The following is a 25670-nucleotide window of genomic DNA, read 5'->3' as shown; positions in this document are numbered from 1 at the left end:
AAGCATATTACAGAATTAAGAAGAGCATTGTTCAGAATGTGTTTGCTTTTCCTATAAAAACATTTCCTACTGAGATTCAATTTAAACTAGTTTCTCTATCTTTGGTGCTGCGCTTACTGGATGATCGTAATTCCCTGTCTACAGGATACCACAGAATAGCCTGAAAAGACTAAAATTGATCCAGAGCTCTGCAGCAAGATTGACCACAGGGGTAAAGAAAAGCATGCACACTGCTCCGGTATTGGCTAAATTACATTGGCTCCCTGGCGCAACTAGAATATAATTTAAAATTAATTGTTTTGATTTTTCCAGACTTGCATGTTCAAGACTTGCAATATCTCACAGAGAAACTGAAGCATTCTAGTCCAAGATAGCTTGAGGTCCGAAAGAGCTGGGCCTTTGAGCGTTCCTAGTGTTAAAGTGTGTGAGATGATGGGGACAAGGTCCCATGCATTTCCGTGTATAGCACCCATTACTTGGCATTCTTTATCAAAAGAGGTGTTTAGATAAGAGATAGGAAATGATTGAAGAAGTTTCTGTTTCAGCTTGCATTCCCTTTTTCTGATGAAGAAGTTGCTCTGTTACAGATAAACTGAGGTTGATCCCATAGGGTGGTTTAATGTTTTAGTAACTTAGACTTTAATCATTGTTAGGATAAACATATGCAGCGATAGCCGACGTAATTCTTTGATGGCAAGTAGTTTAAGAATTTGCTCTTTTGTATATTTCAAGTTAAAATGTGCATCACTCTGAGCCGGAAGGAAGGGCGATTTTGAAATATAAACAAATGAAATTAAATTGTTAAACAAGTCCTTCTTTAATGACTGTGGCTGGCAGAAGAAAGAGGAGAAGAGTCCTCTACGAATTGGCTGCTGAAATCTTCCTTTGCTTTCTCTTTCCAGAGAAACTCAACGTGGTTCCCCAAGCCCTGGCAAAGGTGCAGACAACTAGCAACTCAGGTCCTGTCAGAAGTCAAGTCAAACCACTTGAAAAAACAAAAAGCTTAAAACACGTAAATACACAAAGCCGTAGTGAAAAGCAGTGCCCGGTGCAGCTGTTTATTTGTGCATCTGACAGATGTTCTCCTTTGAGTTTCTGGGGCTGTTAGGACCTGTTGCTTTTTGCTGCTCCCAGAATCCGCACATCCTGTCCCTTCCCCCATGCACCTTTAGGGCCTCAAACTGGGTGACTTGATCACGCTGGAAGCAAACAACCGCCATGTGTTAGAAACATGAAGCGACACGGAGAGGGAGGAGTCAAAAGTGACCTTGAGGTCCTTGGCTGAGTCCAAGAAATGAAAAAGAATGACAGAGTTAGAAAAAGAAACAAAAAAAAAAAAAACAACCCCAAAGGGAATGAACATGGGATGTGATTAAGAGTGGGGAAGAGAAGCTCGCTTCAGGTGACGTTGATAAGACTGAACGAAACCAAGAGGCAGTGGCAGAGAGATAAGAGGACACACTAGATGAATCCGAGGGGTACGAGATGGGTGCTGTCTGTAAAGCTGCGATAAAACAACCCGAAATAAGAGGGCCAAGACTCAGTCTAAATATAGCAGAGTAAAGGCCAAGAAAAGAGTGTGGAGGAACATCCATCTACAAAGTAGCACAGCAGATGGTAGCAAATAAGGCCTATCAGTCTACTCATTGGTCTTTCTTCATGCTTCCCTACCACTCTGGGCAGAATATTTAAACCATCACCAGCTCCCCTTTCCTGATGTCTTTTGCCCAACCTTTCGATCTTCTCCTATGTATTTGTCCCCAGAATATTTAAACTCTGTTATCGTGCTGGCCTCCCCCCTGCCCAGTCTTCTGTATCTGTCCCAAGCAAATTTAAACTCTGTCACAGTGCTGGACTCCCCCCTGCCCAATCTTCTGTATCTATCCCAAGCAAGTTTAAACTCTGTCACAGTGCTGGCCTCCCCCCCTGCCCAGTCTTCTGTATCTGTCCCAAGCAAGTTTAAACTCTGTCACAGTGCTGGACTCCCCCCTGCCCAATCTTCTGTATCTATCCCAAGCAAGTTTAAACTCTGTCACAGTGCTGGCCTCCCCCCCTGCCCAGTCTTCTGTATCTGTCCCAAGCAAGTTTAAACTCTGTCACAGTGCTGGACTCCCCCCTGCCCAGTCTTCTGTATCTGTCCCAAGCAAGTTTAAACTCTGTCACAGTGCTGGACTCCCCCCTGCCCAGACTTCTGTATCTGTCCCAAGCAAGTTTAAACTCTGTCACAGTGCTGGACTCCCCCCCCGCCCAGTCTTCTGTATCTGTCCCAAGCAAGTTTAAACTCTGTCACAGTGCTGGACTCCCTTACTTCCACTGGTAGGCACTGTTGTCTTCCTTTTTGCTGCTTACAAGTCCCATACCTTATCCAACAGTTTCCTCTCCTATGTTTTACTGCCAAACTTTTTGCAATAATCCAAGCAACCTCCAAAACTAGCAATGCAGTTGCCCAAATATCCAGCCTTCCCCGAATGTATTGAAGCTAGGGTTGTAACCGTGGCTGCTTCGTGCAGATTCAATCCAGCAGCCCTGAGGAAAGAAGCATCAGAATGTGCAAAATGAGAGAAAACCCCCCCCCCCCCCGAGCTAATGCATACGTATGGTGGGAAAAACAAAGTAACGTCACCTACCACCTGATGCAGAAATTAATAAAAACAAACTGTGAACCTAAACCTAAAGATGAGAGATTAATCATTGCAAAACAGGGTAGTGGAGTATGGACAACATGGTTTACAGCAATCAGAGGGAAAAACCAGTGAAAGAGAAATACAGATTCTGTAGCTCAGAACTGGAAATGGTTACACATCCTATTGCTGGGTGCGAAGTGCTGTGCATGGAAAGGCCTCATCCACTAGAAACTGCTTATACTATAAGCTCACGTCACCAGAAAAGCATAGGGAGTGTGACCCTGACAGAATTGTAGAGGCTGAACAAGTTGTGATCATGCGGGATGTTCTCATTCCAACAACTGTAAGGCTCGAGAGTAGGAAACTGGACATAGTGGTAAATGAAAACAGGAGAATGGCATTGCTAAGAAAAGGGTCAGGAGCAAGTGAGCAATCTGTGCTATCTATGGACTGGGAAGACCTTCAAGAAAATGAGGCAGAAATATACAGAAATGTTCCTCGTTGTCTTGGAGGCCTGATTACGGAGAACTTCCCTGATACATTGGCTCCCCATCCCCTCTCGTATCCTATATAAAACCCTCACCATCATCTATATACATTCACAATTCTAATTGGCTCAATGTTCCTTTCAACATTACTCACCCGAATCGCCCTACCAGAACAATCAATAAAGGAACCCTCCATGTGCCCGCTCTCAGAAAAGCCACACCTCTCCTCCACGAGGGATCGTGCCATCTCAATTGCAGGTCCTTCACGATGGAACTCACTGCCCACAAATCTCCGTCTCGAACCATGCACCTCCAAATTCAAAAAGAAATTAAAGACGTGGCTTTTTTAACAGGCCTACCCAGATTAGCTGCACCTCTCGCATCCATCTGAAGTGAGCTCGCCTTCCGTCTTGAACCCATGTATATAGTATTAATTCTGTAACCTGTTTACTTATATTGATATTCTCGATAGTTATTCTGTTATTGAGTTTTTTACATATTCTTCTGTTGCTCTGTATGCTATCTTTCGGCCTTCTTTCTCTCTTCGATCCCATCCCTAGTCCCTGTTTTATGTACTTTCCAGCTTTCTGTTCGAATGTGAACTGGTATGATGTACCCACTAATGCCGGTATAAAAAAGTTTAAAATACATAAATAAATAAATAATGTTGCCTCTCTATATTACACCCTATGAGCTACAGAAGGAAGATCCATTTGGCACCATTTTCATTGGTCTCAGGACCGAAAGAAAGCATATAAACACTTTTTAAGTAAAATAAACAATGCAAGTATTAAGCGGAGCACTAGCAGTCAATTTGAGACTGAGATCATACCCAGTATAGCTGTGGCTTAAGAGAGAGGTCTATTCTTGCCAAAGAGTGTGAAAAACAAACCCAGCTGAAGATATTAACCCCTGCGATCCCACCCTCACCCCAGGAGAAATTGACTGAATTGAGACCCATTTGAGCCTTTGTTGGCGCCCTAGTGTAAGGCCTCTCTAGGTCCCCCCCCCCTAGCTAAATTACCCCTAGACTTAAACCCTAGGCTAGGAGTTTGTAGTTTGCAGACTATCCCTGCAGCCACCTCCACAGAGGCTTGTGGGGATTGGTCAGCAGTGCCCTATAAAAGCAGGGTTTGCATGAGGAGTAGTGTGATGGTTTAAATTGGGTTTTTGACTGGGAGGAGAAAGTTAATAGCAGTGGTCCCCATTTAAGCACCACAGCTTGATCAAGGGGAGGAGACTCTGCCCTGGCCAGGTCTGGAAGGGATTATCTTGGAAGAGTAGAAGAGAGCTGTTTGTTTTTCTGAGCTTTTTGCTTTTTTCAGAAGCCAGGTCCGGCCCCAGGAGACTTGTCACCTCTGCCTGTGATAAGGTGCTGTGATTCCCTGCTGCCCAGCTAAGGATGGACAGCAGTGACCTGAGAGAGAATACAAGGAAGGACAGAAGTTTTTTTTTTGTTTTTGCAGAGTTTTATTCTTGTTTTGGGGTGGAATTATTTTGCCATCAGTTCCTGCCCACAGAGGTGGAGATGTTTTGGGTTTTGAACACTTTTGGGACTTCTAACCCCAAAGTCCAGCTTATACCATCAGTGAGAGAGAGAGTTAAGGCAATCCATGTCCCCACCGAGTGCCCCCTTTCTAACATCTGGAGGGCTGGGGCTAGCCTAGACCCTGCCACCTTCTGACTGATTAATTCTGTGGGAAGATAAACTGGAGAATTCTTGTTATGAATTGGACTTCCAATATTTTGGGTTGCAGTAAATTTCTATTGAACACCTCTACCAGCATGTCCAGTGCCTTGATTCAGAAGTGCCCTAAAGCAAGGCCATCGGAATAGCGAGTTCACCCGAGAGTGCAACCAAAAAAGTGATACTGAGACACTGTATGTGTTGGTCCCCGTCCCTGTGAGCCTACGGCCCCAGAGGTTGAATCTTTCTCCCCGCTGGAAAGAACGCCAGCGCCTTTAGTGAACTGAGTGGTGCGAGAAAGGAGAGAGGCAGAGAGAAACGTAGCTCCTAGGAAAGCAGTGAACCCCTGTATTCCTGCAGATCCCCCCACCCCACCCCCAAAAAGGGGGGGGGGTGTTACATTAATGACCGATGTTACTGCTTTCAGACAGGTGCTAAGTCAACTCTTCCTCTCTGCCCCTTCAGAAACTAGGATCCCCATTTATGATTTTGTTATTTTTGAATTTTCTTCCTCCTTCCCTGAAAGCTGCTGTGAAATTGTTTGGTTTTTCTTTGAAGGGCAGGTTTGGTTTCCCCTTGGCAGCGGGGATTTGATTTGCGCCCGGACGAGTTGCAGAGCTTGCTGCTGGCGGACGGGGCAGGCTCCCCGCTAAAGCCATCACTAATGCAGCCTTCATGGGCAGCTGCCTTACACACTTCTGCGAGAAAAGGAGGTGGGGGGAAAAAAAAACAAAACAAAACTTTGTGCTTCCATTCTCTGCGCTTTCACCCCGAGGTCTGGGACAAGAAAAGGCCTCGGCAGGAGGGGGGGGGGGGGCTCATTGTCCTGCACAAGGCAGCCCCCCTCTGACTCACTGAATGCCCACCCTCCCCAGACACGGGCCCCGGGATCGCAGGGCAGGAAGGGGACACGGGGAGCTGTGTTCCCCCCTCCTCTCCAGCACGGCAAAGGGGAACCCAAAAGGAATTCTAGGTCCCCACCGCCTCCATAAACTCACAAAGCTCGGCAGCACCCGCCACAGAACCGCAGGGTGCGGCGCTAGCCCCTCCCTTTGGGATAAGCCTCAGAGAGAGTCCCCCCCTTTCTCCTGGGCCGCTTGGTCTGCCCCAGAGACAGATGTCTTCAGCCTGCGGGCATTCGCCAGGCAGCTAATGCCTGAAGTTAAATGAAACACCTCCGAGGAGACTTCCCGAGCCTTGGGAGGGGAGCGAGGAAAAAAAGCCCCAGACGGCCCGGTTTCTGGCCCGCAGGTGAGTGGGTGAAAGCGAAGAACTGATTAAAACTCCGGAAGGGGGTCCACCTGCAAGGTCTTGGCTGAGCTCTTGCGATAGAAAGGTCGGCGAGGAAGCTGGAAGGGGGGGGGACACCTTGTTGCCGTTGCACTAAACGTTAGGGGGTCCGGCTCCTTGCACCGGGAAGGGACGTGGAAACTCCGAGGGTCAGTGAGTTGGGAGGAAAGCTTTGGGACCGGACGACTCACCTGGACTGGAGCTGCTGTTTAGGAGTCCCAGTACGGGACTGTGCAGGCGGCGGGGGTGATCTCTGGGCCCCTTTCGGGGTGTGCTTTGCATTGTGTGCTCGATCGCCCGGAGCTTACCCATGCAATAGGCAAAACTATTTGCCTGGAGCAAACTCTGCTGGGCTTAAAGCAAACTCGCAAAACAAAGGGGGAGATCGCCTACAGAAAGGTAGCCGAGCATCTTGGGAGGCACTGGGGGCACAAGAGTCCCCCGACCTGGCAACCTTGCACAACAGACCTGGGGATATTTGTCCCTGAGGCACAGAGATTATCTCCTGCACCTTAGTTTGCCCACCTTTGACCTTCACGGACTAGAAAATCCCGTGCCTCCTGGTTTTCATACACAACGTTTTTACAGTTCAGAAAAGAAATCCCAGAGGCAAAAAACCCCCAAATCATTTAAAATGATAAAGCTTGAAACCTAGAGTCATGTGATTTAAAAAGAAAGTTGGCTTTTGTTCTTAACTCTAAAGGTATTTTAAAATGGGATTACATCTGTGTTTTGCTTAGGATTTCAGTGTGAGGCAAGTAAATATTTGGCGAAGATTTAAGATATGATCAGTTCGGCCTTTAAACCAGATAGCGTCTTATCAGGGCCCTGCTAATGCTTGTCAGTCTCTATTTGACAGCCAGTTTGCTTTGAACATTTTCTGTGGAAAGGGCACAGGGTCCAGGGAAGTGTAACAAATCTTCAAAGACCAGACCAAAAGAAAAAAATTCTAATCATATGCTACCAAAAAAGCTTCATAAAACATGTCCCAGGATTCAGAGTAGTCACTACAGAGACCCCTCTGGTTCCTAGCGGTGTGTGCATGGGTATTTGTATTGGTTCATTTTGGTTTTAGTGCACACTATATTACAATAGGCATGCACTAACACCAATACCTGGCTGTCCAGACTCTTCCTTAACTTACAGAGATTATGGGACCTTCTTCAACTACCCCGGGGAACAGGAGCGATCCCCAATTGCTCCTGCCCTGCCAGTGCAGTTTCTCGTAATGGCGCCGGCTGATCCAAAAGTTTGCCCTGCAACCAAACGGTGCCGGCCGTTTCTTGGCTGGCTGCTACCATTGTGCTATATAGCTTGGGACGGATATGACAGGAGGGATGAGAGATCAGATGGAAGACTCAAGAGGGGAGTTGGTGTTGGGTTGCATTGGGGAAATTTATATGCACATCTACCAAAAGAGGAGGAATCTCACCCAGGCAGACTGCATGGAGCATTTTGGTCTTTATCTGCCCTTACTATGTACAGAAGAAGAGAGCAGTTGGATTGGAGAGGACATGGTCAGTAAAAATAAATAATGGCAAAAAAAGACCCAAGAACTCCATCCAGCGTGCCTAGCAAGTTTTTTTTCTTTTTTGTTTTGTTTATTGTGAGTAGGAACTGCCATTCCATGCAGGTTACCCCCATGCCTTCTGTTAAGGATAGTAACTGCCGCTATGTGCAGGTTACCCCTATGCCTTCTGTTAAGGGTAGTAACTGCCGCTATGTGCAAGTTACCCCTATGCCTTCTGTTAAGGGTAGTAACTGCCGCTATGTGCAGGTTACCCCTATGCCTTCTGTTAAGAGTAGTAATTGCCACTATGTGCAGGTTCCCCCTATGCCTTCTGTTAAGGGTAGTAACTGCCGCTATGTGCAGGTTACCCCTATGCCTTCTGTTAAGGGTAGTAATTGCCGCTATGTGCAGGTTCCCCCTATGCCTTCTGTTAAGGGTAGTAACTGCCGCTATGTGCAGGTTACCCCATGCCTTCTGTTAAGGGTAGTAACTGCCGCTCTGTGCAGGTTACTGCCATGCCTTCTGTTAAGGATAGTAACTGCCACTATGTGCAGGTTACCCCATGCCTTCTGTTAAGAGTAGTAATTGCCGCTATGTGCAGGTTCCCCCTATGCCTTCTGTTAAGGGTAGTAACTGCCGCTATGTGCAGGTTACCCCTATGCCTTCTGTTAAGGGTAGTAATTGCCGCTATGTGCAGGTTCCCCCTATGCCTTCTGTTAAGGGTAGTAACTGCCGCTATGTGCAGGTTACCCCATGCCTTCTGTTAAGGGTAGTAACTGCCGCTCTGTGCAGGTTACTGCCATGCCTTCTGTTAAGGATAGTAACTGCCACTATGTGCAGGTTACCCCATGCCTTCTGTTAAGAGTAGTAATTGCCGCTATGTGCAGGTTCCCCCTATGCCTTCTGTTAAGGGTAGTAACTGCCGCTATGTGCAGGTTACCCCATGCCCTCTGTTAAGGGTAGTAACTGCCGCTATGTGCAGGTTCCCCCTATGCCTTCTGTTAAGGGTAGTAACTGCCGCTATGTGCAGGTTACCCCATGCCTTCTGTTAAGGGTAGTAACTGCCGCTATGTGCAGGTTACCCCATGCCCTCTGTTAAGGGTAGTAACTGCCGCTATGTGCAGGTTCCCCCTATGCCTTCTGTTAAGGGTAGTAACTGCCGCTATGTGCAGGTTACCCCATGCCCTCTGTTAAGGGTAGTAACTGCCGCTATGTGCAGGTTCCCCCTATGCCTTCTGTTAAGGGTAATAACTGCCGCTATGTGCAGGTTACCCCCATGCCTTCTGTTAAGGGTAATAACTGCCGCTATGTGCAGGTTCCCCCTTATCTTCATTTCCACCTTTAGCCACTAGGGATCGTCTGTGCTTATCCCAAGCTCTTTTGAATTCCGTTACAGTTCTCATCTTAACTACCTCTTCCAGGAGGACATTCCATGCATTCACCACCCTTTATGTGAAAAAACATTTCCTGACATTGTTCCCAAGTCTATCCCCTAGGAGCCTCATACTATGACCCCTAGTTCTACAGCTTTCTTTCCATTGGAAAAGGTGTAATTCTAGTGCCTCCTTAATACCTTTCAGATATTTGAAAGTCTGTCTCGTATCTCCCCTGTCTCTTCTCTCCTCCATGATGTACATATTTAGGTCCTTCGGTCTCATTTCACAAGTCTTCCAGTGCAGACCCCACACCATTTGGGTTGCCTTTCTTTGGTCTGCTTGAATCTGGTCTCTGGCCCTGTTGAGATGAGGTCTCCAGAAACTGAACACGGTACTCCAGGTGAGGCCTCACCAATGACCTGTACAGGGGCAGTATCAGCTCCTTTTTCCTGCTGGTTGTGCCTCTTTCAGTGCAGCCCAGCATCCCTCTGGCCTTAGCCACTGCCTCGTCACATTGCTTTGCGGCTTTCAGATCATCCGACACCCCCAGGTCTCTTTCCTGCTCCGCGCACAGCGGTCTCTCGTTCCCCCGGCACGTAGAGCTCCTTTGGATTTCCGCACCCCAGATGCACGACTCTGCACTTCTTGGCTTTGAATCCCTGCTGCCAAACCTTCAGCCACTCCTCAAGCTTTCTTAGATCACTTTTCATTCTCCCTGCTCCTTCAGGCGTGTCCTCTCTGTTGCAGATCTTAGTGTCATCCACAAAAAGGACAAACATTTTCTTCGAACCCTTCGGCTATGTCGCTTAAAAAGATGTTGAACAGAACCGGCCCCAGAACCAGTTCCTGAAGTGCTGTACTTGTCCCTCTTCTCTCCTCAGAGTAGGGTCCATTAACCACTACTCACTGTTGTAATCCTTTTCAACACCTTGGGACCCACTCCCAGGCTTTGCATGTTGTTCATGAGCCTTCTATGTGGGATCATATCAAAGGCTTTGCTGAAATCTAGACAAGTTACATCAAGAGCTCGTCCTTGATCTAATTCTCTAGTCACCCAATCACAGAATTCTATGAGATTCATGTGACATGACCTCCCTCTGCTATAACCATGTTGCCTCCGATCCTGCAACCCATTGGATTTTAGATAGTTGACTATCTTTTCCTACAGCAGTTCCATTAATTTTTTCACCACTTAGATAAGGCTAAGCAGGTACCAGATTGGAAGGAGAGGGAGGGCTGAGTGAGAGGAGAGAAAAGGAGGGAAAAGACAGGAGTGGTAAGGGAAAGGGGAGAGAGTGCTGACACAACCCCGCCCCCATTACTAAGGGCATATCCCTACTAGTTACAAATTGCTATAGACATTTTGTGATAATATGCAATCTGAATTGAACAGCTGTAAGGAATTTCTGTCAAAGAGGTCATTACTCCATAGATAATGCAAGGCTTTTTTTTATAATATCCAGCTCACAGCTAAAGAGGGGAAGGTTCCAGCTGTGGCAATTTCAGCAGATGCTGAAAAGGCTTTTGATTGGGTGACATGGGAGCATTAGCTTCAGCTTTTAGATTGGTTTGGTTTTAAGAGCTACCATGCTGGGTCAGACCTGTGGTCTGTTCATCCCAGTATCCTGTCTCTCACAGGAGCCAGTTCAGGTCTCTTGGAAGTACACAGCAGATCCTAAACAGAAAGTCTATGTCATGTTGCTCACTCCCTGAAGGAATTAGAGACCCCTGAATCTGTCTGGCTAATAATCATTGATGAACCTGTCCAAACCCATGTAAAACTCAGCTATGCTGCTTTTCTTGCCCACGTTCTCTGTGTAAATGATACAGATGTTGCATGAGGTCCCTAGGGCAAAGTTATTGGTGAGTCACGTTCTTTCAGATTCCTTTGTTCTAGGTGAGGGACTATACAGGAATGTCCCTATTGTTAATTTATTACTGGAAACTTTAGCTATTGCTGTTAGATAAGCTAAAGCCATAGACTGGAGGCTGTGGCAATGCACTTGGAATGAAATTAGGCAAACTTGATGGGACTTATGGGCCATATCTGATATATTTTATATTTCAAAAGAAATGAATGGGTTTAGTGTGAATTATCCATCTATACAGATGAAATATTAATTTATGTAACTGCGTTGGATGTTTCCATTCCTAAACTGTTTTCAGATCTTGTTTTCGGATCTGTCAGATTACAAAATGAATTGGTCAGCATTGGAAGTTCTATTCCTTAATATTCATTTTACGAAGGCTATTCTAGATCTATGCTCATTTCAAGGGACACCTGTGAAGGGTAAAGTATGAGGGAGTGTTATGCCATAATGATTTAGGGAAAGGCAATTCTGATTGTAAGGGACTCTCTAGATCCCTCACTAACTAAACTGGCCCTAGCTTAAGCCCTAGGCTAGGATTAGATAGGAGATAGTAGTTTGTTTCTCCAGAAAGGCTTGCCTGGGTTAGTCAGTTAGCTCCTTAAAAAAAAAGCAAAAAAAAAGCAGGGAGCTGTGACTCCCTGCTGCCCAGCTAAGTAGGGACAGCAGTGCCCTGACAGAGAAGAAGATAGAAGAAGTGTGGAGTTTTGAGAAATGTTGTGCCTGTTTTGTTGTGGCCACCAGTCCCTCCCCGCCGAGAGAGAGAAGGTACATTAGATTTTTGGAGGTTGTTTGGGACGTCTTAACACTAGAAGCCAGAGGTAAAAATCAAAGAAAGAGAGAAGAGATCCCAGTCCCCAACAGGAGCCCACATTCTGTCACTCAGCAGTGTTGGGTCTATCCTTAGTGTCTGCCATCCTAAGGGACATTAATTCTGCTGATACACTGAAGAGAGATGGACCTTTGCACTGTTTATTTTGGTGAGAAGGTGAATTGGAGAATGTTGTTGCAAAGTGGACTTGAAGCATTTTTGGTTGAGTGAATTGTGGAACACCCCATCAGAGAGTACAACGTCTTCATTCAGAGTCAGAGGGGCCCTAACGCAAGGTCAGCGAAACACTGAGTACAGCTAAGAGGAACAAATGAGCAACTGAGACTGTGTTGTGTGTTAATCCCCACCCCTGTGAGCCTAGGACCCCGGAGGTTAAATCAGAAAGAACCCTAGCCCCCCCCCCCCCGAGTGGATCGGGAGAGGAAGAGTCAGGGTTGTGAGTAAGTGGCCCCAAGGACACAGTGTACCCCTGCATTCCCGGAGGTCCCTGCCGAGGAGGTTACATGATTTATATGGAAAAAGTGGTCACCATTCTGCTCAGTGTGGTGGGGAAAACTTGAGACTATTAAGCTATCTTTTACGCCAGAGTTATATACTAGGTATAATGCCCATACATTTTCCAGATAACATCCATCAGAAAATGGGCCGCATGCTTTTGAGCTGCTCTAGAAAGCTAAAATGAGCAAAGACAAATGAGCTTGCCAAACATTGTTCTTCTGTATCGCCATACAATTATATCTTGCAACAGGGTGGAGTGTGCTTACAAAATTGGAGGGCAGGGGAGTAATCCTCTTCCCCTATTGTCCCATTCCAGGGATGGTTCCTACAATATTTGTGAAAGGAATTGCTAGCATTACTATCTTCCTGCACAGTTATTTTGCGACTGGAGGATTATTTGAACACGAATGGAAAGGCACTACTTACATGCTCCTATGGCACAATCCAGTATTTAAAATAAACAACTCTTGCATTGATCAGCTTGCATAGCAAAGACTGGGCATGAGGACATTGGATCCCGTATTAAAAGGAAAAAGCTTTTGACCTGGACACGTTCTCAGGTATTTAAGGGAACAAGCTTTAAACAGCCCACATACTTGAGAGCAGGAACTTCATGCATGCAGGGGGGCATGTTGCGCTCTCTCCGCACAAGGAACTTTATGCAAATTCTTAAAGAGACCCACACGCTTTCTTTTGCAAGCTCTGCACTCCAAAAGCATCTGTGTACTTGGCACCTTGTATTCATACAAGCGGCGGAATTAACTCTTGTACATAGGAAAATCAAGTAAACTCGTGCTATTCTGCCCCCGCCCCAGCTGAAACACAAGAAAACCTCTTTGTCCTGTGGCTACGGAACCCGCACATAATATATGGAGGGCAGCTTTTGGTCGGGTTATTTTACCCTGCTAAATACCTATTTAAGTGGGTACATGCCTTTCGAAGATTGCCCTCCATATGGCTTCACTTGAAGTACTTTCTAGTACACGCGGGAAAAGGGAGAGTATGCATGCATCTCATTAAAAATACACGCATGCTCTCCGTTTCCGAAAGTCAGCGAGGTATGCGCATACCACTGAATCGGAGGAAATGAATGCACATCCCTACTGTCTGCATTTTCATCTGCTTCTTTAGACCATTATATCTCTCCCTATGCACCCTGGCATTCCTTTGGCTCCTGCCACTGCCTTTTTACACTGTTTGGCAGCCTTGAGTTCCTCAGAGACGATGACTCTAAAATCTCTCTCTTATTTGGTGCACATTTTATTTTATTCATATGTGCAAATTTATATTCCACTCCTTCCCAATATTAGATAGGGCGGATCACAAAGAACATTTATAATAAACACACAATTTTTTAAACAAGCAGTGTGTAAATCCATTAAAATGAAACACATTAAAAGCAAATATAAAATCATCACTACCTCACCTGCACCCTTGGGTTTTTGTCCTCCAAATACATGATTTTTTTTTTTTTCAATAAATCTTAGCTGTCAAACTCCTCAAGCTTCCCGTGTAGTCTGTTTTGCAGATCTTAGTGTTTATCTGCAAAAAGACAAACCTTTCATACTAATCCTTCTGCAATGACAATATTGGAACAGAACTGGCCTACGACTGATCATTTAGGCACTCCACCGATAGTCCTTCTTTCCTGAGAATGAATTCCATTTGCTCCTAGCATATGCTTTTTATCACCCAAGCAGTTTCTAACCCAATTTACCACCTGAGAAACTCTGGCTAGGCTGCTCAGCTTGTAATGAATCTAATGGGTGAGACATATCAAATGCCTTACTGAATTCTAAGCACATCACATCAGACACTTGTCCCTGATCTAATTCTTTGGTCACCCAATGAATCATTGATCAGATAAGCTTGGCATGATTTCCATCTGGTAAAAGCACGCTGCCTTGGATCCTGTGATCTAGCCCTTTTCTGTAATATTGATTCCATCACTTTTCCCACCATTGAAATCAGATTAACTGCAGTGCCTAACCTCCTTCCTATTTCCACTTTTATAAAGGACAAAATCTACCCATCTCTGGTCCTCTGGGACTACTCCTGTCTCCAAAGACTTACTGAATAGAACCTTCAGTGGAGCTGCCACAACCTCTCAGAGCTCATGTAATATCCTAGGATGTAGTGTCCTGTTCATTTGCACTGGCGCCTTTGCTCGTCTATTAAACTGAACCTGCTGGTGATCACACGGAATCCTAGTGGCCACCTACAATGAGTTAGAAAGACTTTCTAAGCACCAGGTTCAAAACATCTCCTTCCTATGTGGGTTCTACCACCTGTTGCCCTGAGGACCGTCCCTGGATGGGATCTCCCTCCTTCTAGTTGTTGCAATGATGTCCCAACATCTGTCAGACTGAGGTCCGCCACCAGCTGCCAGCAGCTCCCCCTTCACTGAACTATGCCCAGTGATTGATGCCTACATTCATCTACTCAACAAAGCTCAGTTCTTTTGAGGGCATAATGCAATGCTTCTGTGTTGTTGCAATAATGTATAACATTTATAGAACACTTAATACCCCGCCATTACTGTGATAATATGTAACATTCTTATATTCCATACAGTGCCATTGCTTATAAGTTACACCATGCATGTAACGGTGACATACAAACCTTTTATTTGTGTAACCATTACGTAAACTTTCCGGAAGTATTCTATACATTTCTTTAAATCTGTGGGACCTTAAATAGCATTGCAGAATTAAAAGGGAATGATCCAGTAGGGACAGGGCTGACGCCTTGGTGAGAGCACCCGTAACAGGCGCCCGCCCCCCGCGGACGCTACACTGCCCAAACTGCTGCTTTAGGAGTTAAATTAATCCTGATTTAAACAGCATGCCAGTCATACATGGAATTAGTTAAATGAAACCCAGCAGAGTCCTTGGGTAGAAGCGATGCCTTGCAACCTTGCTAAGGAATGTTTGAAGAAGCAAAGCCAGCTTGGAGACTACCACGGTTGATTGCTTGAGGCTAAGCAGCCCTGGGGGCTTGTGACTTTAGAGATTCAATTAGTCTGTGAAAGGTTTCGTCTCTACCCAACCGCTATGGTCGGTTTCTTTTAAGTCATTTTACTTTCACTGGGATAATGTGATTCTTCATTCACACATAGGGGAAAATACTTTGCAGGTGCCTAGAGCTAAAGGTTTTCCCCTCAGGTCCCTGGGGGCTTCCTTAATTAACTTGTACCTTGGCTGCAGTTACAGGTTCCTCTGCCCCCGATTCAGACCTCCCCCCCCCCCCAGCCGTAATGGGTAGCAGTAAGGTGACAGCTGTTCTTCAGGAGCACTGGGAGTGTCTCTTACATCTGGCCCTGACTTTAACAGTCTGGGAAACTGCTAAGCATAGGGGGTAACCTGCACAGGATGGCAGATACTACCATAAGCTTGCTGGGCAGACTGGATGGACCTTTTGGTCCTTTTCTGCCGACACTTCTATGTTTCTGTATATTTCTATGAATTATACTGGAATCTTGTTTGCAGGGAAGGAGCTAGGCTCTCAGTCTGGGAGCCTTTTCTGTTCTCCTTTTGGTATTCCTCACACCAGGCAGTTATTCTTTCTTGGAGTCTATGTTTTTGGTTCATTTCTTCCTGTCTGCAGGAATTGTAGCGGGCCTGGGGGATGCTTGCACGGAGAGCTGGGTGATGACTGTCAGCACTGTGGTACCTCCCAGGTACCGAATTTCATAATGACCAAATCAGCTAAGCAGATGGAGGTTACAGAAACTGTAAAAGCTCAGATTTTCCTCATTTTAGTCGCACTATAGAAATGATTAGTGGTAGTGGTAGTTTTTGGACCTGGTGTTTGTAAAGGGTTTTTCCCATTTTGTGTCCATGGGGAACATGCACAGTGTATAAGATGTTTGGTTTGTTATTTAACTGATCTATGAATTAAGTCTAAAACTCAGTTGTACTTCTGCTTTATTACTCCTTACTCATTTCTGCAGTGTTGCGGGAAAATCTGCCATTTCAAGTTGTTTCTTTTTCCTGTGGACCTCTTTGCTTGTAGTTACACAGCGATTTGCTTTTTCCCCTGTACCAGATGCATCTTTTCATGTTGCTGTGTGCATGTATGCAGCTAGATGCCTGGGCTGCCCTCACCCTCAACAAACAGAAACAAAGAGCAGAAAGTGGGCTGGGACCGAGCTCTCCTCTCCCTGCTGTCCAGATGTCTCTTTGTTTACCCAGCACAGCGGTTACCCGGGTGATACCCTGGGGGATGACTGTCCCATGCCCCCCCCCCCCCGACCTGCCCTCAGGGTACATGAAAGATCTGCAAGCCCTCTCACGGGAGCGCCCAGGTTCCCACGCGCGGGGCACGCCTGCAGAGTGCCAGCTCTGTCACGCTTCCTCCTCACGTTCCATGTGCACAGAGCGTGGCCTCGCAGCCGGCACAAACACACAGAGACCTCTCCCACACGGATGCACATGCACAGAGTGACTCAAAAAGCCACAAGATGCACAGACACTCCCCAGCTGAGATTCAGCACCGTAAGGTGACCTTGTTGAGGGGCACAGTGGTGGGCACTTTGATCCCTTATAGCACTGGGGAGTGAGTGAGTGAGCTCAGTGGATTAAAAAAAAAAAAACTCCACAGACTAAAATTTTTCAACCAGACAATTATCAAGTCCTCAGGTTGCGACTGTCGTCCAAATCCCCAAGAACTGGCTACTTCCTGAGTTCAAAGGTGGCTATCCCCAACTCATGGCCCCTTGAGGCCCCAAGCTGGTTTGCAGACCCCCTCAAGTTCTCGAGCCCCCCCGAGTCACCAGGTTCCCAATCCACCTCTGCCCATCCAGGCCCCCAGGCCATGACCCAGGTTGCTGCCGCCCAAGACCCCCCCCCATGCCACCACAACTCATCCTAAACAGGCCAAGCAGCTGCTGCCCAACAACAGCTGGGCCAGTGTTATTGTTATGCAGATACAGGAGGGGGACCTGAGACACGGGGGAAAATCAAGTGGCTTGATCTGAGTCACAGGCCCAGGGAGATGCAGTGACTCACCCGTGATCACACTTTCTTATTTGAAAAGTTGGATCGAATTTTTCCTAGAAAAGAAATGGGAGGACAGAGATGATCCCGCAGGGCAGATGCCATCTTCTGGCGTGCGAATAATACCCGGAGCTCTGTTTTTCAGAATGAAAGAGCTCCAGCAGTTTACAGAGCATTGGCCGCTGAGTCACTGAAGGGACCCACCAAGCACAGCAATAGCATTATTATATTCATCATTTCTAACCTTGTGCGGAGAGAGCGCATCATGCCCCCCTGCATGCCAAAGAGGTTAAGTGACTACTAGAGTGTCAGATAGTGAAAATTGTAGGTGAAATTGGAATCAGGGGCAGGGGTGAAGCAGAGAAGAGGCTGCTATGGAGAGAGAGAAGCAGGTGGCAATGAGACATTCCCGATAGGGGGTGGCCATCGACAAAAGATCTGTCCCTGGCTGAGGATGGGTTATTTGATGGGACAGAGAGAGAAGCCAGGAACAGGAAAACTGGGGAGTAGAGGGGTGGCCAGGAATAAGGTGGCAGGAGCAAATCCAAAGAGGATTTTGAAAACACAGAGGATCATTTTAGGCCGAGCTCCGAAAAAGACAAGAACTGGTAGAGTTCTCTAGGGGTGGAGGTGATCTGGTTCACCTTTTTAGAAGGGGTAAGGGAGTGAGCAGCAGTAGCTGGACATGCTGGTGCACGCCTGCCTGCCTGCCTGCCTGGGGATCTGCTGGGAGAAAGAGGTCAGAGACCAGCTGCGCACAGTGGCACAGTCCATTGCCACACATGAGCACTGGAAAAGCCACCACTGTGTGGGTAGCAGGAGAAAAACCAAGGAAAGGTTTTGGCCTTGACATGAGCGTTCTGGCGGTGCCCATATGTGAGAGATGCCCAGCAGAGAACAGGTAGCACTGGGAGCTGTAGGGCTCTCAGGCCATTCTCCCCTTCCCTGTGATCTGTTTCAGCCCCAGGGAGTCAGTAGAGACAGCAGGGAATGTTTATTTATTTTGGCGTTTTATATACTGTCGTTCCAAAAGAAGATTTCAACAATTTACAATATCAGCATTCATATATCAGCATTCATATTCATGATCTAAGATCATATACTTTGTGTTAACATTCACCTTCTAATTCAACACCATAGCAAGTACATATTCTAGTTCATACATATTCTAGAATATCAAAGTAGCTACTATATAATTTAGTTCATATTGATTCTTTTTCTAGATCAACTCAACAGTAAATACAAATTCTAATTCTACTAGTAATATCCTTTTTATATAATTCATTATATATTGCTTGCTTGATTAGCATTATCTCTGGTACTGTCATTGCAATTATCAGCATATTGGCATTTTACGTTATATTGTATGCCCTTCTAAAGAGCCATGTTAAGTTCTTGGGCTTCAGAAGGAAGTGCTAGTGAAATTCCTGAATGGGGAGATAAATTTGTACTAAATATATTTTAAAAAGTAATGGTGGCCTCCAAGAGGGAGTATCGGAGCTTTAAATGGAGACAGAACCTCCTTCCCCTATACACAAACACATGGCAGGTGTTAATTTCTGAGCAGCCCAAAAAAGTGAACAAAAAAGCAGAAAATACTGCTTTTCTGTACACCCTCTGACTTAATATCCTAGCGATCTTAAGTCAGAGAAACCAAAAATGTTAAAAAAAAAAAAAATTAAAAAGTTAAAAAAAAAAATGTGCAGGCCGGTCAGGTTAAGAAAATGGACGCTCAATTTTACTGGCGTCCTTTTTCCTAACCCATGGCTGTCAGCGGGTTCAGAAAACCGGTGTTCGTAAAATTGAGCGTCAGTTTCCTGAACCCGCTGACAGCCTCCTCTCCTGGGTTTCTGCTACCGAGGCGCTGCTAGGGATGCGCTATTCTCCCTAGCGCTTCCTTTTTATCGTGACCCTTTCACTTTAAATACAGGATTGCGTACCCAGGAGAGATGGCTGGGCGCGCGTTAAGGAGAGCAGACGCTCACCCCTGAGTGCCCGTTTTCTCGCAAACCTTACTCAATCGGCCTGATTGTATTTACCAACTAGAGTGGAGCCCTGGGTTGTGCGCTGTGGTGGGCTGGGTCTCATTTTAGCTGTGGTTTCAGTCTTCTCCCCCCTCTTCCCTCCACCATACCCCATGATATGGACAGGGACACCACTAAACTCCTGTCACACCACTTTGTCTCCTTATCTTGTAGTATTGGGATTCTTTAAAACACCTTTTTATTAGGATAACAGTAATTACAGGTCCTTCTTCAGATCTGGTCCTATTAACTGCCTCCAGCACAGTCCAGTGTGTCTGTTCAGCTGCTGTATTACAGCGTGGGATACCTTTATCAGCATGGCATTGTTACATGTACTGCCAAAGTAATATCCAGAATGCTTAAAATAAAACGGGGAGGAAAAGGAACAAAATACAAAATATTAACCATAAAGTTACAGTTTACTGAAAGTGCAATAACAAGGACATGGTTATTTATTTAAATGTCTTAGAAACCGATCACACACAGCCCTAAGCGGTGTACAGATAATAACATTCACAATAAAAAACAAACAAAGAACATAAAATAACTTACAGGAGTTAAATAAAAGCAAACACAAACAATATAAGACAATAAAAGTCTCAAGTTTTGGTGCTGGTCCATACATTTCTGACCTGGGTGACAGGATATCACATATTTTTCTGCTATGGCTGCTGTTGCTTCTGTTTCCCCTAGGATTAGACAGTGTTTCCTGCTCATTCTTTTGTAGGAAGTCTTTGATTTTTCTCTGTCAGCTTTGGGAAATGGGCATGTCTGATATCTTTATATTCTGCATGGCACAGAAGGAAATGCATTTCTGTTTCTTTTTCTCTGGTGTTGCACGGCAAACAGAGTCTGTCTTCTTGGGGTTTTCAGTTCAATGTTTGTCTGCATATTCGCATGTATTCTGTGGTCATTTATTCTGCATTTGGGGGTCTGTCTGTTTTTATGTGTGGCCAAGGTGAGGCATTCTGGGTAGGGATCTGAAGCAGTCCAGCTTGTTCTGTTTCCCAATCTGCACCTCCTAATAGGAGGTGTATTGGTGTTCTAGAGCCTGTTGCAGTATTTGCAGTGCTGCCTTTTTGTATGTAGTACTTTGAGCCCTGGGTGTTAATGCTGGATAGGTATAGCAGGTTTGCTGCATGGGTGCTGAGTATATGTTTTCTAGGGTTTTGTGTTACTTCACAGAGTGCCTGGTGTCATTGTTGTTATTGAGAAGAATTTGAATATTCTTTTTTGTATGGGGAGTAGTAGGGAGAAGCATCCTTATTCTGATCTGGGGTGTTTCTGTGGACATGGAGTGTCTGCTTTAAGAACTGGAGGTGCAGGCTTTCTTTTGGGATTCTGAACCCATTCTGTATAGTTTAGGGTTAATGATAGGGCCCAGACTTCACTCCCATATAAGTGTATTAGTGGGTTCTGTCCACACTGCAGCAACAGTGTACACCTGCAATTCTGATACATGAATTTTTATTGGTCTAATTGTACTTGCTTCTAGCAGAGCTTTCAAAAGCTAGTCACAAGTGTATTAGGTGATTCCAATAAAAAGATATGGCTTACCACTTATTTGTTGGTCTCTATTTCTGCATATCTTCATGGACTAACCTGGCAGCTACATTACCTGCTTTAGGTGGGTTTAGCCAAAATCCCAATACCCATCCTTGTTGTCTCTCTTTCCCTGTGATCTGTGGATTCCCACCTCCCCTCGGAAAACATTCTGTACATTCCCAGCCAGCGATAACATCACATCATGGCTCATGACACCCACTGTGCCAGTAAATGATTGCACAAGGCTGGCCTTATCAGCTTTGCTGAAGGAATTTAAAGGGCCTATAGCTGGGAGGGACTCTGAGTGGCTGTAAAGTCTGACTCCCAGTAGGCGATGAAACACAGATCAGTCACAGGTAAAGCGGAGCCTAGGCTGTCTCTAATTGCACACTCACAGAGCAATGAGTATTGTTTATAAAGCACCGTCAGCTTGCCCTGCACTCTACAGTCATAGAACAATCCTTATTATTTACAAAGCCCCCTCACTTACACACAGAGCTGTACAGTCACAGAGCAGGGATTAATTCATGTTGATCTCTAATTCATTTCCAAGAAGTAATGGATTTAGTGATGAGGTATAGTCTGAGTGAGCAATGGCAGAGCCCCCATACCCTCAGAATGACATACACCCTCCCCCCTACACACAGATCCTTTGGGGGTACCCGCAGCTCTTGATAGGAGGGCGACGTGGCCCCCCTGGAGAAGGGCCCAGCACTGCAGCCCAGCAGGGAGGGTGCACAAAGGCCCTTCTGGCCTGGCATCTTGTCTCTGGCAGCGGGGGCTTCACAGAAGAGGGCAGGCATGGATCCCTCCTTCTCCCTCTCCCTCTTTCCTGGAGTCGCGGTTTAGGGATTTAGAGACCCCCAGGGTAAAGTCACTGACATGTTAAATAGACCAAGGGCCGTGGTCCATAAAGATTTGTTTTCCCATTGACACAGAATGGGAAACTGAATGACTGAGCCCTGTACCAGAAATGAATCCAGTTGTGCGATTCGCCCCCACCCTGCCTGACAGTTTCACGGGCGCTCTCGAAATATGAAGTTTTGTAATGGTGAAAGCGGCTTGGCAGCTTGCCAGACTCCTGCCCCCTCCCCCGGGAAAGATCCGTCCGCAGGTGGGGAGACGCTGCCCCCCCCCATCCCGAGAACGATCCGTCCGCAGGTGGGGAGACGCTGCCCCCCCCCCCCCCGAATCCTGAGAATGATCCTGCCACAGGTGGGGAGACGCTGCCCCCCCCATCCCGAGAATGATCTGGCCACAGGTGGGGAGACGCTGCCCCCCCTATCCCGAGAATGATCTGGCCACAGGTGGGGAGACGCTGCCCCCCCCCATCCCGAGAACGATCCGTCCGCAGGTGGGGAGATGCTGCCCCCCCCCCTGAATCCTGAGAATGATCCAGCCACAGGTGGGGAGACGCTGCCCCCCCCCATCCCGAGAATGATCCAGCCACAGGTGGGGAGACGCTGCTCCCCCCCCCATCCCGAGAATGATCCGGCCACAGGTGGGGAGACGCTGCTCCCCCCCCCCCCCCCAATCCCGAGAATGATCCGGCCACAGGTGGGGAGACGCTGCTCCCCCCCCCCCCCCATCCCGAGAATGATCCGGCCACAGGTGGGGAGACGCTGCTCCCCCCCCATCCCGAGAATGATCCGGCCACAGGTGGGGAGACGCTGCTCCCCCCCCCCCCCATCCCGAGAATGATCCGGCCACAGGTGGGGAGACGCTGCTCCCCCCCCCCATCCCGAGAATGATCCGGCCACAGGTGGGGAGACGCTGCTCCCCCCCCCCTCCCGAGAATGATCCGGCCGCAGGTGGGGAGGCGCTGCTCCCCCCCCCCCCATCCCGAGAATGATCCGGCCGCAGGTGGGGAGACGCTGCTCCCCCCCCCCATCCCGAGAATGATCCGGCCGCAGGTGGGGAGACGCTGCTCCCCCCCCCCATCCCGAGAATGATCCGGCCGCAGGTGGGGAGACGCTGCTCCCCCCCCCCCTCCCGAGAATGATCCGGCCGCAGGTGGGGAGACGCTGCTCCCCCCCTATCCTGAGAATGATCCGGCCGCAGGTGGGGAGACGCTGCCCCCTCCCCCATCCCGAGAATGATCCGGCCGCAGGTGGGGAGACGCTGCTCCCCCCCCCCCATCCCGAGAATGATCCGGCCGCAGGTGGGAAGGCGCTGCCCCCCCCCCCTCCCGAGAATGATCCGGCCGCAGGTGGGGAGGCGCTGCCCCCCCCCTATCCCGAGAATGATCCGGCCGCAGGTGGGAAGGCGCTGCCCCCCCCCCATCCCGAGAATGATCCGGCCGCAGGTGGGGAGACGCTGCTCCCCCCCCCCATCCCGAGAATGATCCGGCCGCAGGTGGGGAGACGCTGCTCCCCCCCTATCCTGAGAATGATCCGGCCGCAGGTGGGGAGGCGCTGCCCCCCCCCCCATCCCGAGAATGATCCGGCCGCAGGTGGGGAGACGCTGCTCCCCCCCCCCCATCCCGAGAATGATCCGGCCGCAGGTGGGAAGGCGCTGCCCCCCCCCCTATCTCGAGAATGATCCGGCCGCAGGTGGGGAGGCGCTGCCCCCCCCCTATCCCGAGAATGATCCGGCCACAGGTGGGGAGGCGCTGCCCCCCCCCTATCCCGAGAATGATCCGTCCGCAGGTGGGGAGGCGCTGCCCCCCCCCTATCCCGAGAATGATCCGGCCGCAGGTGGGGAGGCGCTGCCCCCCCCCCCATCCCGAGAATGATCCGTCCGCAGGTGGGGCGGCGCTGCCCCCCCCTATCCCGAGAATGATCCGGCCGCAGGTGGGGAGACGCTGCCCCCTCCCCTATCCCGAGAATGATCCGTCCGCAGGTGGGGCGGCGCTGCCCCCCCCTATCTCGAGAATGATCCGTCCGCAGGTGGGAAGGTGCTGCTCCCCCTCCCATCCCGAGAATGATCCGGCCGCAGGTGGGGCGGCGCTGCTCCCCCTGACCCCTCCCCGCAGGCTCCAGGCCAGACAGGTGAGCGCTGCAGGAAGTGAGGACTCAGGCAGGAGCCGGGGCTGGGGGAGGATCAGAAGAGAACTGGCACATTCCTGCCTCCTTTCTGCCGTGGGGCGGGGGGGGGGGGGATCTCTGCACTTGCACATGAAGGAGTTCAACAGGTAGGAGCGCCGAGAGGGCACGGGCTCGCTGTGAAGCTTCGGGCAGAGCCCAAGAAGTGGAAGTGAAAACCCAGGTAACTGCTTCGGCTTTCGGCAGAAAAGCAGGGGACACTGCTAGACCCCCCCGCATCCTCCTGCTGCCAGGGGGATCCCGGTTTCTGAGGGAGGCGGGCAGGGGCCAAGACGGGGCAGTGAGAAAGGGAGGCAGTAACTGCTGTGGCAAGCCAGACCCTTAGCCAAATTGTAATCTTTGACGGTGACTATTTCGTTTCCTTTCACACTTATGTACCCCGATCCTCCCTGAGGGGTTTCTGGTAATAAAAATAATTTCATGCAGCAATATGACAAAAATATCGATGAAAGTTAAGACAATTTAGCAACCGAAGAGGTTTTTTTTAGCAGTCAGCCTTGCATCCTTTTGTTTCAGATCGTTGATCCCTCTTAAATCCGTTCTTTGATTTTCTTTCTTTTTTTTGTTCAGGTTAGTTTGTGGGGCAGCGTTTCTACTATTTTAGTTTGTTAGAATGGAGAGGGGTATAACCTCTTATTACAGTTGCACCCCCAGTTAATGAAACTCTTCTTTCCCGAGTGCCCTGCTCAGCTGACCGTGTTGTATTCTTGTTTTCCATGTATCAATGTGACATCTGTTTGAAGCTCCGATGAAGATTAATGTTTCAGCTGTTGCTGCTGTCTTCATGCTTTGCTTGTATGAATGAGACTCCGATAAAGATTCACCCTTCAGCTGTCCGTGCTGTATTCATGCTTTTATGTTTACCAGTGTTGTGTCTGCACTGGATGCTGATGAAGAAATGCACTTTTCATTTTATGCTAATTACAGTGTGCGCCCCTCTATCTTTCTGTTCAGTTTCTAAACCCATTTTTTCTTAAGCCCCATCTTTCTCCATTTAAATATCAGCCAAATCCAATACCAGGGGTGCACCTCTGCCAAATCTTCATTTCAGGGGGTTTCCAGGAGTTTTTTTTTTATTTAGTTTTTAAGGGTTCTTCTTGTTTTACATTTTTTTCATTATGGAAATGGCCCATGCTATTTCCAAACATTAAATTTTCATTTTAATTTTATTTTGTTACTTTTTTTTTTCATTTCATTTAAAAATGGATGCACAGCCCTATCAAAAGCTGTAGCAAACTGCAGATAAAGCAGGTCAGTCTGTGGCTAACATTCTGGAAATATCCCATAAGGCTGGCCTGGCAGGACCTGTTGCTCCTGAGCCCAGAGTGGCTTCTACGAATCATTTCCTCTCCTCCCAGTGTGCAACACTCTTGTTTTTTTAATAATCATCCCCAGTGTTCTCTCTAGAATTGATATCGAGCTATCCAGTCTGCAATTGCCTGATTCTGTACGGCCACTATGTGTTCCCTTCACTTGACTTGAGGAACCTGGCCTCCCTTAAGTGATTCACTCATTCCCTGCAGTACCCTTCCTGGTTCCAGTGTCATATTGATTTTCACATTGTCCAGTTCTTTTTTATTTTAACCGTATCCGGGATTTGAAAATCCAGTTCTACTTAATGTAAGGCTGTAGTGCTGTTCATGGTGTCTTTCCTCCACAGTCCTTCGGTATTATTGCTTTGACCCTGTTACCAGGAATTATGTCCCCAGTTCATCCACAAAAGGACTAATAGCATCCTTTCTCAACTTGTTAGCTTTGAAAATTGCGCTCATTACTGTTTACATGGGCAAAGAGTTATGACGAAGGTCTGCTCTTCAGCCGTCCATGCTGTGTTCATGTTTAATATGTATTGGCGTGCCTGATACCACCATGGGGCTCTGGTAAAAT

At 47.7% G+C, this 25670-nt stretch overlaps 1 protein-coding gene across 3 annotated transcripts in view; it reads left to right on the top strand.

The window, feature by feature from the left end:
* Window positions 1–5877: 5877 nt before the first annotated feature.
* Window positions 5878–25670, top strand: part of INAVA (innate immunity activator) — a 53533-nt gene continuing 33740 nt past the window's right edge. The window contains exon 1 of one of the 3 annotated variants that reach the window (XM_029573543.1): window positions 5878–6050. The gene's annotated coding sequence lies outside the window, so the exon portion shown is untranslated. Of the gene's footprint in view, window positions 6051–23670; window positions 23730–23802; window positions 23947–25670 lie in introns of those variants that run through there. The other 2 variants (XM_029573544.1, XM_029573542.1) reach the window with 2 other exon arrangements.

This window comes from Rhinatrema bivittatum, chromosome 12 (genome assembly GCF_901001135.1).
Source record: "Rhinatrema bivittatum chromosome 12, aRhiBiv1.1, whole genome shotgun sequence".
NCBI lineage: Eukaryota > Metazoa > Chordata > Amphibia > Gymnophiona > Rhinatrematidae > Rhinatrema > Rhinatrema bivittatum.
This window is presented reverse-complemented; position numbering and strand designations above follow the sequence as displayed.